This window comes from Pinus tabuliformis, chromosome X (assembly GCF_031772625.1).
Source record: "Pinus tabuliformis cultivar Carrire ecotype Pingquan chromosome X, CPIR1, whole genome shotgun sequence".
In the NCBI taxonomy this organism is placed as follows: Eukaryota; Viridiplantae; Streptophyta; class Pinopsida; order Pinales; family Pinaceae; genus Pinus; species Pinus tabuliformis.
This window is the reverse complement of record NC_142308.1, coordinates 1,276,842,061-1,276,861,655: the sequence shown is the minus strand read 5'-3', so window position 1 is coordinate 1,276,861,655 and position 19,595 is coordinate 1,276,842,061. Positions and strand designations below refer to the sequence as shown.

The 19,595-nt window shown below is 40.9% G+C and overlaps 1 protein-coding gene across 1 annotated transcript in view; it reads left to right on the top strand.

Moving 5' to 3' along the window:
• LOC149144666 (uncharacterized) overlaps positions 1-19,595 on the top strand; it is a 75,027-nt gene that overhangs the window by 22,689 nt on the left and 32,743 nt on the right. The gene's annotated exons all lie outside the window — the stretch shown is intronic.

The following is a 19,595-nucleotide window of genomic DNA, read 5'->3' as shown; positions in this document are numbered from 1 at the left end:
GCTTGAGCAAAACATTGTAATCTTCTCATATTTTCTTACTAATGCAATATACAGATAACAAGGGTTTTTAACTGTGGCTTCCCCAGGAAATCATTGTGTAATGTGTTGATTGAATTCTTTCTCTTGTATGCTTTGTGATTTTGCGATCGTTAACTGTTTTCTCAATTGGTAGAGTAGATTCAAGTCTATTGTTTTAGTAAATTACAATTAGCAGTTTGAATCTACAAGGAATTTCTACATGGTATCAGAGCAGGAATCACAATAGAAGAGAAGAATACGAGTTTGTCTTTGCAGGTAAATCGAATTTGCAGGATCATTCTTTAGAGCCAGCAGGATGTCGTTCTATGGATTAAGACTCAAGTATGCCCTTGAGGGTAGATCGAATTATATTTCTTGGAAGGACAGGATGGAGGCAGTGTTGGAAGACAACGAGATGAAGGAATTCATAGACAATGATATTCCTAAGCCTCCAACAACTGATGCTCAAGATCTGGCAGAGTGGAAGAAATGTGTGGCAAAGGCGAGGAGGATCATACTAGAAGGAGTTCGAGATCATATTGTCTCAAATCTCCACGGGAAGGATACACCATATGCAATGTGGCAAGCCTTGATAGACTTGTTTCAGAACAATAGTGACCACAAGAAGTTGGCACTGAAGGACAAGCTTCAGAAGATCAAGATGGAGAAGGGCGACACAATACCACAGTACCTGAGCAGGTTCACCCAATGTTGGGATGAACTTGGGAGTGTTGGTATTACAATTGTTGAAGATGATCTAGTGAGCCTAACACTTCTAGGCCTTCCCAAGAGCTGGCACAACTACCAGGATTCAATAAATGGGAGGGAGAAGCTACCAAATTGGGAGTGATTGTGGTCCGACTTGGTGCAAGAAGAGATAAGGCAAAACACCAGAGATGGAACCTCATCCAAGCATGATGATGAGGAGAACTGTGCCTTGGCTGGAAAGGCAAAGAAAGGGAAAGGGAAGAAATCCCAATCCATGGGGATTCTTGTCAGGGCGACAAGAAGAAGGACTTGTCGAAGATTAAATGTTTTCATTATCATGAGCTGGGACACTATGCCACGAAGTGTCCGCATAAGAAGGCCGACAAGAAGCCCTCAGGAGGAGCGACAGGTGAAGCTCTTGCTTCACAATTCGAGTTGGATTTCACCCTCATTGCATGCATGCTGACATCGGTGATAGGTAGTGTGTGGTATCTGGATAGTGGAGCCTCATTCCATATGACAGCAACAAAGAATTTTTCAGTGACTTGAAGGAGAAGGACCTCCAGATGCACATCGAGATGGGAGATGATGGAAGGTATAGCGCAATCGGTATCGGTACAATTACTTTTAAGCAATGTTTTAAAACTCCGACTCTGGTTTGGAAACAATTGAGGGTCAGCTCCGACTCCGACTTCGACTTAGTATCAACTCGGCCGATTTGATTTCAATGACTCGATCGTTGTAAAAAATACATTAAATATTTTTTTATTTATAAAAAAACATAATTTTAAAGATTTTCATTCATGTTTCCAAACATAAAGCTTTAGAATACAGAGAGAAGACAACATATGATCAAAGTAGGCTCATGAATATATCCATTATATCAAAATGGCACCTAGTGCATTGTCTAATACAAAGTTCATACTTAGCCACCAATGCCAAGATTCTTTTCTGCCTCAGCCCAAGGACGATCACTAGACTACAACAACAATAATACCAATTCTCTGCAACCAATCATAGCTTCCCAAATGATAAGCCAATGAACTGATCAACAAATGTCTTCAAATTTGTGCCTTTGCTATAGGACGACCTGTCTCATGCTTCTACCTAGACTGTTGGAGATGATTTCAAGAAATCTGCCCCTATTGAAGTCTCAAAACCCTTGATTTAATTATGGTCAAGCTCCAAAACAATCAGAGGTAAATATGTATCTATTAGTCCATTGCCAGAACGTTTTCCTTTTTAAAAACATTGTATGGCTCAATGCATTGTTTCAGGTTTCTAATTCATGCCACCAGGATAACCATACTTCGGCCTTGTAATTTTCAAAACATTCTCACAGTGATAGATTACTTTAGGGCTATAAATATGCAATAAACAACGACCCAACCGTTGATATGTAGGAGGTGGAACAACTTATGACAAATGTGCTTCAGGATCTTTTCCAAAGAGCTGAGCCGGCCGGGTTGTTATTGAGCCGGTCGAGTCGATGACTTTGGCCAGCTTGGTAACAACCCGGCTAGTCATTTCGTTTCGGCCATGGAGTCGACTCGGCCAGTCATTGGCTCGCTCTGGCTCGACCGAGTCGGAGTCTGCTCGGCCGTATTTTAAAACACTGCGTTTAAGAGGGAGTTTGGTTCTCCTCTCACATTAAAAGATGTTATGTATGTTCTGGGTCTGAAGAAGAATTTGGTTTCAGTTGCTATGTTGGAAGACCGTGGCTACAATGTGATATTTAGCAAAGGAAAGGCTTTCCTTCGTCACATAGCCACGGGACAAGTGAAGCGGATCGGGGTTTGGGTGAAGAACCTCTATAAATTGGATGTAGAAGATTGTGCAACATTAAGCACGAAAGCAGAGGTGCAGAGTCGAGACATCGGTGAATTATGGCATAGAAGATTGGGCCATTTGCACCATGGAGCCTTGAAGATCATGCAACAAATTTCTACAGGACTTCCCAAGGGTGCACTACAACAGCGAGATACATGCAAAGGGTGTACATTGGAGAAGTACATTAAAGCCACCTTTCATGGTAAGGATAGTCGAATATAAGCAATCCTTGAAAGAGTTCACTCAGATGTGTGTGGATCGTTCTCGACAGCCTCCACGACCAAGCACAGGTATTATGTGATATTTGTAGATGATTTCTCACGTAAGTGTTGGATATTCTTCATGCAGAAGAAAGACTAGACATTCTCAAAATTTTGTGAATTTAAAGAACTTGTTGAGAAAGACACTGGCAGGAAAGTGAAGGCTCTCAGGAGCGATAACGATGGAGAATATGTGTCGAATGAATTCAAGAACTTTTGTGCATCAGAAGGCATTCGATGGGAGTTAATAGCACCCCATAACCCACAACAGAATGGGGTGGCTGAGAGGAAGAACATAAGTATTGTGGGAGTTGCACAAGCGATGTTACATGATCAGGGCCTACCGTTGCACTTGTGGGTTGAAGCATGCAACACAACTGTATATGTGCAAAACATGAGTCCTCATCGGATTCTCGGGATGAGAACACCAAAAGAAGCTTTTTAAAGGAAGAAACCACATGTGTCACACTTCAGGATCTTTGGTTCATCAGTTTACTGTCATTTTACCAAGGATGCAAGGAAAAATCTAGAGTCGACAACTAAGTTGGGCATATTTGTGGGGTACATTGATACACCTCACAACTATTAGGTGTACCTGCCATCTCATAGGATGATAGTTGTTTGTAGAGATGTGAAGTTCGATGAAGATAAGGCCATGAGATGTTCCCTTGAGAGGGAGCTTCAGTTACATGCAGATGAGGAGCTTTTGGCTCCAAAGGAAGAACCTTTGAATGATGTGGAGCAGCCACAAGCAGATGAGCAGAGAGTGGAAGCACCCACTCATGCAGAGACATCCAAAGATGGAAGGAAGCACACCAAAGAAGCTGACAGATTGATGCATGATGCTAGAGAGAATGTGGGAGCACCCACATCACAACACAGGCAGAGGAGGTCACCAGATTGGTACACTGGCTACATGGCTCTGATGAGCGAGAGTGTAGAGACTGAGCCATCCTCATTCAAGGAAGCAGTGCAACAACCAGTATGGGTTGATGCCATGGTAGAAGAATATGATTCTATTGTCAGGAACAATGCCTGGGAAGTTGTCCTAAGGCCAGAGGACAAGTCAGTGGTAGGTTCTAGGTGGATCTACAAGGGGAAGCAAGTAGCATATGGTAGAGTTGAGAAACACGAGGCCAAATTTGTGGCAAAGGGGTTCTCTCAGGTTGAGGGAATTGATTACAAGGAGACCTTTGCTCCAGTAGCAAGGTACTCTTCAATCAGATCTATTCTAGCACTTTCATCCCAGATGGGATGGAAGATACATCAGATGGATGAGAAGACAACCTTCCTCAATGAAGTTATTGAGGAAGAGCTGTACGTTGAGCAACTGGAAGGATTTGAGACCTTCAAGAGAGAGTCGCATGTATGCAGAGTCAAGTGAGCACTATATGGATTGAAACAAGCACCCTGTGCTTGGTACACCAGGATCGACAACTATTTCACGAGGTTGGGCTTCAACAAAAGTGAAGCGGATGCAAACCTTTACCATATTGTGGTTGAAGGTAAATTATTGATTATAGTATTATATGTTGACGATTTAATTCTAACAGGTGATGAGAAGTTGGTCAAATCTTCCAAAGAGGATCTTGCAAGAGAATTTGAGATGAAGAACCTGGGGCTCATGTATTACTTTCTTGGTATGGAAGTATGTCAAGGATATGGGGAATTGTTTGTCTCTCAGGGCAAGTATGCCAATGAAATACTGAAAAAGTTCCACGTGGAGAGCAACAAACCCATGGAGACTCCTCTAACAGGGAATTGGAGGAAGGAAGATGCTACTTCAGGTGAAGTAGTGGAGGCTACTATTTATAGGCAGCTTGTGGGTTTACTTATGTATTTGGTGAACACACGACCGGACATGTGTTTTGCAGTTAACTAGCTTAGTCAAGCAATGGTTAAGCCAACCAAATTCCTATTGGAAGGCAGCAAAACATGTGTTGAGATCCTCAGAGGCACCACTCAGTTTGGTCTTTGGCACAGACAAACAGAGGGAGTGAAGTTTCAAGGCGTCACAGATGCAAATTGGGTAGGGAGTCCATTTGACAAGAAGAGCAAATCAGGGGAATTTTCAATATTGGGTCAACAACAGTTTTTTGGTACAATTGGAAGTAGAGATCAGTTTTACTCAGTTGAACAGAAGCAGAGTACATGGATGCTAGTCAAGCAACTTGTGAGGCTATCTAGACGAGGAAGATCCTTGTTGGGTTCTTTGGTCAGCAGATGGATCCTATAGTGATTTACTGTGACAATTAGAGTTGCATCAAACTCTTTTAGAATCCAGTTTTTCATGATCGGTCCAAACATATCGACATCTGGTATCACCTTCTACGAGATTATGTGCAAAGGAGAATCATGTTGCTGGAGTACATTCCTACAGAGGAACATGATGCAGACATCTTGACAAAGGCATTGTCAAGAGGAAATTTCAAGTTCCATAGAGACAAGATTGGGGTATCTGATAATCCCTTTCTTGTTGAAAGGGAGTGTTGAAAATGCAAGAAGCAAATCTTGATTTAATTTTCCCTTGAATTAAATTAGGAGAAAAGAAATTGTGATTACACATCACAAGACAACTTGTACGAGTTAACTAAGTTAATGTGACTTAGTTGGTTAAGTTAATTCGAGTTGAGGGTCTAACTTGAGTCGTGTAGAGCGGCTCCTACTTTATAGGAGCCCTGGTTGAGTTTATTTTGAGTTGTAATTAATTAATTCAGTTTAACATAGTTAAAGTCAGTTAAACTAGTTCCAACTGTTGGAGGAACTAGTAGGAAGTCTAACATTGGGGTGTTGCTTCATGTGTTCAATCAGCTAACTGATAATTCAACCATAAATAACTCATGCATGTGTGATCTACGAGTTACCCAGTTGAGATTGGAGTTCAAGGGCAGTTTACTGTCAGTTGTATAATCATCCAAATTGTACAGGTGGTGCATGCAGTCAGAGGAAGGTCTATGATGGGTTACTCAATTCCAATTGAGGAATTTCCTTAATTAATAGGGGCTAATTCCCAAGGAAACAACACAAGGAAATAGGGACTTTGGCAAGCAGAACATTGGTTAAGTTTTGGCCAAGGCTTTTCTAAGAAGCTGTGAGACAGATAAAGATAGTGCAGAGGCTACTCGAGCTTGAGCAAAGCATTGTAATCTTCTTATATTTTCAGACTAATGCAATATACAGATAGCAGGGTTTTTTAGCTGTCGCTTTCCCCAGGAAATCATTGTGTAATGTGTTGATTGAATTCTTTCTCTTCTATGCTTCATGATTTTGTAATCGTTAATTGTTTCCGCAGTTGGTAGAGTAGATTCAAATCTATTGTTTTAGTAAATTACAATTAGCAGTTTGAATCTACAAGGAATTTCTACAAAATAGGCTTTAGGTCTGTTAGTAAAAGGCAAGAGGCCAGCTAAAGGAAACAGGGGCTAATGGGAGATTTCATTGATCCTCTTGGCAAATCCATCAATGGTTTAAGATTGAGGCACAGGAAGCAGTAGACTATTGTAAAAGTAAACATTTTTTTGTAGAAAAGGTTACAAGAAACTCCCCATCATAACATGGTACCTTGAGCCAAAGGAATAGCTGTACAGAGCCTTCCCCAAAAAGAAAAAGATTGGAGAAATGACACAGGCTACAATTTTTCATTTAGAAAAACATTCCAAACTTGTAGCAGTTATTGACTCTTCAATTTTTTTTAGGGAAAGCGTTCCTGGGATTTGGCTTTGTATGGAAAAGGAAACATGGGCTGCACATATCTATTTTGTAACTGCCCAATATAATACATTTTGAAAGGGAGATTCGAGGTGCTTTTAAGCATCATGTCGTTTTGAATGGGACATTCAAGCCCAGGGTACTTCTAAACATCAAGAAGGGCCTCTTAATGTTTGCAGTCAATCTCCATTATTCATTTCATGAAAGTTGAAGTGCCTAGAAATTCAAACCTATGTTAGCATCCTTCAATGATTCCAGAAGTAAAGTGCAATATGCTAAAAACACATCTACCAGTCAATTTTCTATTCTGGAAATGAACTGAGATGTATATTTTATAACTGGTCAATATAATACATTTTGAAAGGGAGATTCAAGGTGCTTCTAAGCATCATGTCGGGCTTGTTCATTTGTGGTCCTTTTGAATGGGAGATTAAAGCCTTGGTTACTTCTAAACATCACGGAGGGTCTCTTAATATTTGCAGTCAATCTCCATCGTTCATTTCATGAAAGTTGAAGTGCCTAGAAATTCAAACCTATGTTATCATCCTTTAATGATTTCATACGTAGAGTAAGTGCACTATGCTAAGAACACGTCTACCAGCCAATTTTCTATTCTGGCAAAGAAATGAGATGTATATGGACTTGCCCTTTGTCAATATGGATCCATGGGATTGTCTTATACAGAAATCTCGAGCAGAAGCTAAAGTAGTTGGTGCATACATCTGCAATTAATAGTAGCATTCAAATTATACACTCATGAACACTTGACAAATTTTATGTGGCTAAAAATCTCTCAGCTTACAATTCATTTCACCTGCATATATAAAAGCTCAATTGTTCCTCCATTTCCAGTTGAGAAAGTAGTAATAACATCCACACTTCGGCAATCCCGAAGCTAAGATGTGCGAGAATCTCTGCAACCTGAATTAAACAACAGAACATAAGCACCTCCATGCTAACACTCTTTCGAATCCATCTTTGGATCTAGATAGTCTGGATCCAACTCAACTTGGAACCAAACCAGAGTGCATTACCTTGATAGTTACATGTTGAACTCTCAACTAAATCTTAAGTCATAATTTTGGAGCATGACTACAAGTTAGGTTAGTGTTGTTGACTTTTATGGCACTAGGATCCTGAGATCTACGGTCCATTAGTCAAACAAGGCTCATTGTAGTTATCAAATGGTTGGACTATGCCGTGTATTATATATCTGTTGTGCATCAATTCATTAATATTAATATTTAAGTGTCACGGTTGATTAGAATCAGGCCAATTCCAATCCGACCTGTTAATGCCTAAACAAGATGTATCCGGAGTGGCAATACTAATTTTTTTTCCCATCTACAATAATGAATGAAATTAACAACACCATAGAGTCAAAGACATCTTTATCAGACATAGGCAACCAAAGGATGCACATCATGCCCCTTACCAGTCCAAAACTGGTGATAAGATCAGGTTTTCTTTGCTGAGAGAACGTTCTCCCAGTCCTCATCAGTATCTGAAGCCTCTTTCCTCTTTTGTCCAGTGCATACACTGTCGTTAGGGCGACCAACTTGATTTAATTTTTTAATATAACATTATGTTCATTCATTCGTTTACTTGTGACAACTTCTCCTCCATACTAGGCTATAGAGCACGTCACTGCTCTGGTGCAACATTGTATTTGAGGGACCATTCTGACATTGAAGAAGCTTATGGGAAATTTAAACATCAACATTACTGCACTCAAATTCACACTAAAATTCAATCAAAAGTGAAGTGGCAAACTGATTACCTGATAAGGTGGTCCACCATTGATAAAATCCACTTTCCTTGGCTGCTGGCATAGGCAGGTTTCTCCTTTGCTCATCAGTTAGCTTTGCAGCTAGTTTAGCAGCCTCTGTTGTAGAAATGCAATCCTCTTCATTCCCTCTCTTTTCCATGATGGACCTACCAATGCATCATCCACAAACTATTAAACACTAAAAGAGCTTGGGCCATGAGAACAAACAAGGTAAAGAATTTAATATGAAAGAGACACAATGACCATGTTTAAGTTCTTGTCAGATGAATGTAGGAAAAAAGAATCATGAACATGCTCTTTAGTTTGAATAATCAAGTTATAAACTATATTTATATGGAACTGTAGTTTGCAAGTCTAAAGTCACTGTTATGCATGAGACTAACACTTCCAATAATAATTTACCTCAGTATAACATTGAAATTATCACAGAAAACCTCTGCTTCTGGATGGTTTAGCTTGAAAGCCTCCGCAGTAGGCTCTTCATACTCAATGGTCCACTTAGTGAAGCTCACCCATACAAAATCCCATAAAAAATTCAGTTGTGTAGTATTAAAGCAAAAGCAAGTCAATAATACGTCTAGAACTGTTTATGAATGACTTTTTCCAAAAGATGATATCTACTGACCCCATCTACAATATACATTTTATTAAGTCCAGAACAGTTTTTGAGAATTGTAAAATAGTGATGAAAAGACAGATCATGAAATATAGTAAAATTATTCAAATAGTTCATAACATACTGCCACACATGACTATGCTTTTTGACATCAAAGGATAACTTATATCACCATGTCCTTTTCACTTGTATAATTTTTACAGCCAAACATGCCTAAGCATCTTAAACCATTGGCAACAACAATCATCTACAGTCTTTATTGCCGTTATGTAGACTGATTTGAATTTATTGTTGCATATTATGCGTGCTCAAAGCCTGCATAAATAACGGGTAAACCATAGGTACCTGATTGTTCCAATCCATGTGACAAACCTCCACATCCAGCAAAGATGTCTAGTGTCGCAAGGCAGTTCTGATGAGAACTGTCCATTTTGTCTTGTGCAGGAAGTTCCCCTACAATAGACTTTCCCTTCATCTTCACATCTCCCCTATCCACATGAGACTTGCCCTTTGCATCTGCCATACCTTTTGAGGAGCTCTGCTTAACAATGGCAAGCAACTGCAAACAGAACCCAGTCAGTTTCATGCAATGCAGAGGTGCAATAAAAATGCACTTCCCTGTTGACGAATTAGAGTGAAAGGAAGAGGGAACCCACCCAAAATTAAAAAAAGGAAAAAACAAATTACTAACAAATACAAGTTGCCTTAGCCAATGACAAGGTTCAAACCTGGATGCCCAAAAAAGGTTTGTTATGCTTGTACCTTCTTGATGAAGGAGAGCTGCCTACTCCCAAGGAGTCTTGGAAACCTCCAAGGGAGGGGCAGATAAAGATCAATTTGAATGGGATAACAAAAGAGAACCCCAGAAAGCATGCTGTGGAAGAGACTTCCTTCTGGATCACGAGGTTCAGTTCAAAACAATCTCAATGAAAGGATTAGGGGGTTATGCAAACAAGCAAGCCAAAATCAATTCCTTGATTGTAGAGATAAGAGTTTACAAATGCTTGGTTTCCAAGATATTGTACTAGAAGGGGACTCATAGAGAATCATAAACACTAGAAGGGCAAGGCTTATCCTCAAAATTGGAAGCTTTTATAACAAATAATAGAATCACTACCATAAGAGTAACAGATTGGGTGGCAAATCAAGCACTCAAGCTAGAATATAGAGATCTCAGAATATTTAAAACTTCAGAGATGAACAAGGAACAAAGCTAGGAGGGAATTTTGTAGATCTTGTTGAAAATTGTAACTAAGTTTAGTGTTCATTATGATGTAATTGTAATCATGACATTGTATACTCTTTATAAAGAAAGAAAAATGAAAGAAAAATAAATTATATTTTATTTTTATAGTATGGATTTCATACTCAAGTTTGAGTCAAAAGCATGTTCTTCATGCTTTTAGGTCTTCTAGGTCTTTTTAGGATAAAAAATAATTTTGGTCATGTGTCCTAGTTCCATTTGGACTCATTGTATTGAAGAAAAATGTTTATTTTATCAAGAAACAGACATGGATAAGCCCAAGGCCAAGTTGGCCCAAGGAGCAGATCAAGTTAGCCTTGTTACCAACCACTTTGTGGGTGATATCCCCAGGAGAAATTTTTCTCCATGATGAGCCTCAGCCGGCAGCCAATAGCCCCTTGATGCCTTCTACTAGCTCGTTGTGCCATTTCTCTGCCACCTAAGCCAACCATGTGGTCCCTCACCCACCTGTCTTGTTTGTATGTTGTAGGTGGGCCTCTCGAATCTAAAGGTATGTCTTGTCAGTTGGTAATTGAATATTGGGTTTACTTATCATGGATACTTCTGGGTTGGATTGATGGAAGGATTTGGCGAAAAGAGTGGGCTTAGTTTGTGCTCATGTCCCCTTGATCTCTTTTGGTTGTTACCCTTGGATCTTAGTCCCGTGGGATCTCCTTTATTGACCATTCGGTTCTAGGGTGGTACTACTTGGGAAACGCCGACTTTGGATGTGTGGTCCCACTCCTTTACCTGCACATATTACTCCCTTTCCACTCACTATACCCCCATTCATCTTTTCTCCAGCCTGGGTACACATTCCCATTCAGGGTCCACATAGGGCTAGCCTCCCTATCCCCTTACCCCCCACCTTGGGTCAGGCCTAGAATGATGCCCCATAGGTTGAAACAATTAAAAGAAAAAGTGAAAAGCATAAATGGCCACACTTAGTAGGAAATTGTACCACAAAATGCAAAAGATGGTTGGGACAAAAATAATTAGCACATGGGCAAAAGCTGACACATGAGCTCTACCCATCCATGGCCATCACCCTGGTTCCATAGGCCCTAGGTGAGCCTCCTCTATCATTCAGGAACTGTTAATTTTAGGATAACAATGGTATGTTCTATGCTTAAAGCAATTTTACTTCAATTTTCTTTATTATTCCAATATCATATCCAGTATAGCAATCACATCAACATGATAGTAAAATGCAGATAGAACATAAACAATAACAGTAGAAGACAAGCCAACACAAGAGGACACAAGATATGGCACCAGCCAGGGACAAACCACAATGTGGGGAAATCCTTGATCAATTCTTCTTATAATTTTTCAAAAGTTCAGCACAGAGAGAGAGTACAATTTACAATATTCACTTGCCCACACTTATCATTCAAAACAACAAAAATAGAAAGCCTTAACCAGAAAGTCAACATTGGTCAACAGGGCTGAAATTGACTTCCAAAACAGCTCAGTGAACCTTGGTCAACTCGGCTTCCAACAACAAGATAATGTAGCGCAAAACAGTTCGAAAATAACCAGTCAAATTTGGTCAACAACAGTCAACGCAACAACCTATATTAGGGCAGTCAACGCTGGTCAACGCAGGGGTCAAATTGCCTTGATTTTTGTGCCAAGAACAATGGTCTGCCCAAACAGAAGTCTCCCTCACAAAACCGAAGTCAAACAGGGTCAACACTGGTCAAAGTCAGCCTCTTGAAATTTCGGCCTCCTCAAATTTCGGCCTCTTGAAATGTTGGCCTCCTGAAATTTAGGTTAAATCTGGTCAACGCAATAGCTAGAAAAGATAGTCTTCCTTTGGCATGTGTGGAGAGAGAGAGGCCCAAAAATCCGTACCCAATCAAGATGAGAGAGAGAAAGATGAATGAGATGAGATGCCAAAATGAGGAGGCACCTTGAATTTATATGCAACGTTGAAGGCCGGAGGAGGCTAATTTGATGTCTGGCCGACCTTGACAATTTGTCCATAATCAAAATAAATTCATAACTTCATTTGTACATGTCAAAATGGGATGATCTTTAGATCAATCCTACTCCTATCAGAAAGAGGAATCCAAGAAAAATATCAGTTGCCTCATAAGAGCTGTCCAAAGTGATATTTGGCCCTAGTTGCAAAATTTAATAGAAACCCATGATTGTACCAACCCCTGGAGGGCAATGAACTGCCCTACACATCATGCTCTTATCCTTTGAGCACCGAGCAGTAAATTAAAGAAAATTCATAAAAGGCAAAAGGTGTATAAAGAAGGGTGGAAAAGTCAAGGCCGGGGCACCTCATGTACCACGATTGCTCTCTCCTATACATTATATACCCAAGTGTCGGTTTTCCCTTATCTAGCTACCCCTTTGCCCCATTATGTGACCCAGGGTTGCCCCCCTCATCCCCTCTTTGTTAATTTTAGGCAACAATGGTATGTTCTATGCTTTACAACAATTTTACTTCAATTTCTTTATTAGCCCAGTATCAATATTCAGAGTAGCAATCACATCAACATGATAGTAAATTGCAGATAGAACATAGACATAAACAGTAGAAGACAAGCCAAGACGAGGACACAAGATGTGGCACCAGCCAGGGACAAACCCCAATGTGGGGAAACCCTTGATCAATTCTTCTTATAGTCTTAAATATTTCAGCAGAGAGAGATAGTACAATTTACAAATCCGATAATTTATGATAGCAACAAAAGAGCCTTAACCAGAAAAGTCAATGCTGGTCAACAAGGCAGATTTGACCCTCAACAAATTGGTCAACTTTAGTCAACTTCGGCCTCCAAAAAGCAAGATGAATCAGCGCTCAAAACAACCCAAAACAACCCCGTCAAAATTTGGTCAAACAACCCACTTGCGGTCAACCCTAGCTGCAGTCAACAATCAACGTTTAGCCTCGATTTCTGTGCCCAGAAATGCGGCCTGCCCAAACAGAGATAGCCCTCACAAAAATGCAGTCAAAGGAGGTCAACGCATGCTCTTCAACGCTTGGTCAAACTGTTTAGAAATTCGGTCCCTTGAAATTTTAGACGTGTGGAGCAAGAGAAGCCTAGAAATCCGTACCCATTCAACGAGGAGAGAGAGAGAAGTGTGAAATGAGTGTGTCCAAATGAGGCTAAGTCATCATGTATTTATAGAAAACGTTGAGGATGAATAGATGTGACTGTTGGGCTTTTGAGACTATATAAGATTGTTGGCCGACCTTGACAATTTGTCCATAATCAAAATAAATTCATAACTTCATTTGTACATGTCGGAATCAGATGATCTTTAGATCAATCCTACAACTCTTGGAGAGAGGAATTCAAAAAAAATATCAGCTATCATAAATAAGATGACCCATGTGGAGTTTGGCTCTAGTTGCCAATTTTAACACCCCCTCTCAACTAGGGAGAACTCCATCTGCTAATCCATCTGCCAATCTGTACTATCTCTGCCATCAATGCACTGCTTTGCTCTGCTGAACTATGAAGAAGAAGAAGTGATCGAGGATGTATCATACAATTCTCTACTGACCCGAAGTCAGTTCCAAATAAAAGAGAGTGCCTCATATCACTCTTATTGACTCGAAGTCAGTTCCAATCAAAAGAGAGTGTCTCATACCACTCTTACTGACCCGAAGTCAGTTCCCATTGATCCCAGATCAATATTGGTCATCCTAGCATAGGGAGTATGGTAGTACACGATGCGTCCATCGGTAGAACTATGGTCCCTATCCTCATTTCCCTACTCATTGGCGAGATGAGAGGTACTTCTCATGAGTCCTAGACTGCATGGGTAGGATGTTTGAGTAGGAGAAGGATGAACCACTCATCCTGCCTACATGTCGCCAAGGGGTATAGCTGAACCACTCACCCTGTACACAACAAACCACTAGGGGAAGGTTGAACCACTCAACTTGTACACAACAAACCATTAGGGGAAGGTTGAACCACTCACCCTATGGTTGCTCATCGTTCCAAGAATTACCCCAAGCCCCCCGGAGCTCCCAGAGCTCAATGTCCGTCTCATACAGGACCCTCATAAGAGGGTCTCTCGACTCCAAGTCATTCTTGGAAGGCCAAGAACTTGACCTTCCCTAGGGGCTTTGTCAAAATATCGGTGACCTGCTCATTAGTCCCAATGTGATGGAGCCTTTTTGCTCCTCGTTGTACCATGTCCCGGATAAAGTGATACTTGATATTTTATATGCTTGGAGCGATCATGAAACACATGATTCTCTAATAATCGGATCCCACTTTGGTTGTCGCAAAGGATCACGGTGGTATCCAACACATGTCCAAACAACTCACTGAAGAGCTTCCTCAACCAGACAGCTTCACAGGAGGCCATACTAGCAGCTATGTATTCGGCCTCGGCGGTGCTCAAGGCAACTGATTTCTGCTCCCTGCTCATCCAGGATATCGAAGCAGAACCCTAGGAAAAGCAGCATCCAAAAGTGCTCTTGTGATCCACCACACTGCCAACCCAATCAATATCAGAATAACCATGCAGCCTCACATTTCTGACAGTGTATCTCAGTCCATGAGTGATTGTGGCCCGAAGATATCTCAGAAGATTCTTGGCAACAATCCAATGTATATTATGAGGCTCAACCATGTATTGGCTCAGTGTGTTAACTGCAAAACATGTCTGGATGGGAGTTCACCAAGAACATTAGTGCTCCTATGAGTTGATGATACTCAAAAGCATTTCCCAATTCAGGTCCAGCAACACTACCACATAACTTCTTAAAGTTAAGTTCCATCGGGGTAGTCACAAGCTTGCAGTCCACCATCCTAAATCTTTCCAATATCTTCACAACATATTTTCCTTGAGATAGGAAAATTTCACTTGGCTTTTGGCAGACCTCCAACCCTAGGAAGTAGTGCATCGGCCCTAGGTCCTTCATCTCAAATTCAGAAGCCAACTCCCTCTTACATTTGTAAATGAGAGGGTCTGCACTTCCATAAGCTCCATGCTTGATTTTATAGAGCCACTTAGAGGTGACAACTGATTTGTCCTTGGGTCTAGGGACGACATCCCAGACATCATTCTTCATAATTGACTCGTATTATTCATTCATAGCATCCTTCCATACTTGATGCTTCACAGTTTCTTCGAATGGTGAAGGCTCATTTTGAATGATAGTGCTCATGGCGGTCAAATATCCTTGATACCTGTTCGGCTTCTTGCTTTCACGGAAAGTCCCTCTTGGCGCAATATGTCTCTTGACATCTTCGAGAATCTCCCTAAGTCATGAGGGTCTCCTCTTAGAGGAGGAAGGCTCATGAGGAGGAGGATCTATAGGATCCATAGGTTCATCAACATTAGGCATCGTTTCGTCCTCTTTTTCACCCTGATTTCCGGTGTTAACTTCTTTGTCCTTCCTTAGGATAGGGAAGGTTGTTGATCTTCCTGAGTGCCATATCTTCGTCGAAGGTGACATCATGACTTATCTCAACTTCCTGCTGACCAGCCACATAAATTCTATATTCCTCTCAGCCACACCATTCTGCTCAGGAGTGTATGGCGTTGTAGTCTCCCTCTTAATGCCAACTTCTCTGCAATAATCTTGGAATTCATTGGATTCGTACTCGGCCCCATTATCAGTCCTCAATATCTTGATTTTCTTCTCGAATTGGTTTTCGATCAAGGCCTTTAAATGTTGGAACCAGGTGAACACTTTATCCTTCTTCTTCAATAAGTAGATCCAGGTCTTGTGAGATTAATCATCCGTAAAAGTGAGATAATATAAGTATCCTCCCAAAGAGTTTACAGGCATCGTACCAGATATGTCGGAGTGGATCAATTGCAATATGTTTGTGGTCTTGCTATTACTTGAGGGGAGGGGTCCCCTTGTAATTTTTCCTTTGACACATCCCGAACATACTCTACTTTGAACTCGGGCATACCTGTCACCATCTGTCTCACATCGGGTAGGGCCTTATAATGAAGATGGGCGAACCTCTGGTGCCATAGTTCAGATTGTAGAGATGTGTCGTAAGATGTGGCTCCCAATGGACTTCCTCCAGCTTGATATAAAGTGTTAACCCTAAACCCAAGAGTAAAAGCATCTTTAAAATTTCTTTTCCAAACACGTACCTTTCCATCGATAAAAGCCACCTTGAATCCTTTGTCTTCCATTGCCGAAATGGACACCAGGTTCTTGAGATCGGGTACATATAATACTTCTTGCAAATGAATAGTGTTACCTTGATTCAATTGAAGGGTAACATTCCCTACTCCCTTCACGGGATAGGTGGCATCGTCTCCAAGTTTGTCTCCTTTTCTATCAGATTAGAGAGGGCTTCCTTGTATCTGGTGAAGTGCCTTGAGGCACCACTATCAATCAGCCAATTTCCCAAAGTGTTCGGAGGAGAGGCAGTGGAGAGGGCCGATATAAGATAGTACTCTTTTTGCTTATTGTTAACAACATTGGATTCTTCATACCTGGAGTTCCTTGATTTCTTGGAGGGTCGACCATTTCCTTGATGTCTCACATTCCTTTTTCCTTTGCCATTGGACTTGCCATTCCTTTGATCGTTGTTGTTGATGTTGCCCCTGGAATGATTGTGATCATTATCATGCGATGTGTCCCTTCTATTTGGACACTCCCTTACATAGTGGCCAAACTTATTGCAAACAAAGCACCCTCCCTTCCTTCCTCCCTTAGATCCAGGCTTTCCATGGAAATAACCTTTAGACCCTGCATTATTTCTCCTTTTGGCATGAGCAGAGAATGCAATGGGGTTGCTTCTATTAGAAGGCATTTCTTGCTCCACCATTCTTGTTTCTTCTTGAATGTATCTCGACATCAATTTTTCAAACCCTGGAATTTGATCATTGTTGAGGACGGTGGTTCTAAATACATACCACTCAGGTGGGAGTCCTCCAAGGGTGGTGAGAGTAAGTTCCTTGTCAGGGATGACTTCTCCAATCGAGAGTAGATCATTCTTGATCTCAGTAATCCTCAAGAAATAGGATTGAATATCCTCGACCTTGTCCTTCTTAATATCCTTCAACTTATTCTTGAAAAATAGAATTTGATTAGCATTACTAACCTTGAACATGCTGACCAACCTATTGTAGATCTCCTTGGAGGTCTTCAATTCGGAGATGTAGGCCACCAGATGCTTGTCAATGGAATTCCTGATAATCTTCTTTGATTTGACTTCAACACTATTGTACTTGGTCTTTGCAATAGCCGATGCATTTAAAGGAGGTTCAGGGATTTTACCCTGCACATAGTCCATCACTTCTTTTTCTTCCAAGGTCAAATCAAGAGACATCTTCCATCCATGATAGTCAGATTTATCATGGAGCTTGTCTTCAGCCAGGATGTAGGATGAGGAACCCATTGAACCTTTTGTTCTTGTCCAACTGTCTTTGGTGATTGCTCTTTCACTTTTGCTTGGGCTTTGTCTTCACCTCAACTCTGATACCATGTTAATTTTAGGCAACAATGGTATGTTCTATGCTTTAGAGCAATTTTATTTCAATTTCTTTATTAGATCAGTATCAATATTCAGATTAGCAATCACATCAACATGATAGTAAAATGAAGATAGAACATAAACATAAATAGTAGAAGACAAGCCAAGACAAGATGACACAAGATGTGGCACCAACCAGGGAGAAACCCCAATGTGGGGAAACCCTTGATCAATTCTTCTTATAGTCTTCAATAGTTCAGTAGAGAGAGTATAATTTACAAATCTGATAATTTATGATAGCAGCAAAAGAGCCCTAACCAGAAAAGTCAACGTTGAACAAGGTAATTTGACCCTCAACAAATTGGTCAACTTCGGCCTCCAAACAACAAGATGAATCAACCCTCAAAACAACCCAAAACAGCCTTGTCAAAATCTGGTCAAACAACCCACTTGCGGTCAGCCCTAGCTATAGTCAACGCTACTCAACAATCAACGTTTAGCCTTGATTTTTGTGCCCAGAAATGTGGCCTGCCCAAACAGAGACAACCCTCACAAAAACGTAGTCAAAGGAGGTCAACGCAAGCTGGTCAATGCTTGGTCAAACTGTCCAGAATTCAGACTCTTGGAATTTCGGCCTCTTGAAATTTCGGACATGTGGAGAGAGAGAGGCCTAGAAATCCATACCGAATCAATGAGGAGAGATAGAGAAGTGTGAAGATGAGTGTGTCCAAATGAGGCTAAGTCATCATGTATTTATAGCAAACGTTGAGGATGAATAGACGTGACTGTTGGGCTTCTGAGCCTACATAAGATTGCTAGCCGACCTTGACAATTTGTCCATAATCAAAATAAATTCATAACTTCATTTGTACATGTTGGAATCGGATGATCTCTAGATCAATCCTACACCTCTCAGAGAGAGGAATCCAAAAAAAATATCAGCTATCATAAATAAGATGACCCATGTGGAGTTTGGCCCTAGTTTCCAATTTTAACACTCTTCCATCTCACCTATTTGTCACTTGCCACCCCCCATTAGAAGGGTGTACTTTGGACATACTATTCCCTCTAAGGGCTGAAACCACCTAATAAGGGGTCCTTGGCTAACCCCCTTTGGAGTTTGGAGACACTAGCACATACCAAAGCCCACTACGGAAGGGCATGCCATTATGAAGTGCCCACTTTGTTATCCATGGTTTGTAATCTTCTTTACCCGATTATTTTAATGACTGATTGTATTGGAACCCTAGGGGACGCATTGGATCTTATGTAGGATTGCAGGTGGTTTCCATTTGGGTTTGGCTTCCCTATGTGGGATTCTGAACCCCAGAGGTCCACATTGGCACATGTAGGGTATACATAGAGAGCCATGGGCGTCCACAACAGCGAACAATACTCTATAGAACTTCATGGATGTTTAGAGACAACTAGCGATCCACTTTTGGGACAATGGTGACATGATTGGTACACTATGCCCCAGCAAGCCCCCACAGGAGCCCCATAGTCTTGGCAGGTGTCCCAACACTTGTACAATGTCATGGCTGTTGATTTGTGGAAGCATCGGATGTGCTCTAGCCATGAAAATTGGCGGAGAGGCTAAAGCACATGAGATCTCCAAGACCCATAAATGGTTTGGGGAAATTCCACCCGGTTAGAGAGATATTAAAATAATTAATATTTTTAATAGAGTTCCTAAGTCTAAACTTGAGAAAATTAAAATATTAATGGGTATTAATATAAAACTGGGTGAGAATGTTTTAAATGACATGGACCAAGCCAAATCTAATCTTAGTCGTTGATTAGAGACTTAATCTCAGTCATTGAAGACTCAACAGGAAAAGTATAAGAGGAGGCTTGAGAGTCAGTTGGAGATACACCAAGCTTGATCAGTCAGTTCGATTTTCTGGAGCAGGATTTGCTGAAAAAATTCGAACAGGTGATCTGTTGTAGCTAGGGGCAGTGATTACATAACAGAGAGGTAGAGATAGTGCCTGAG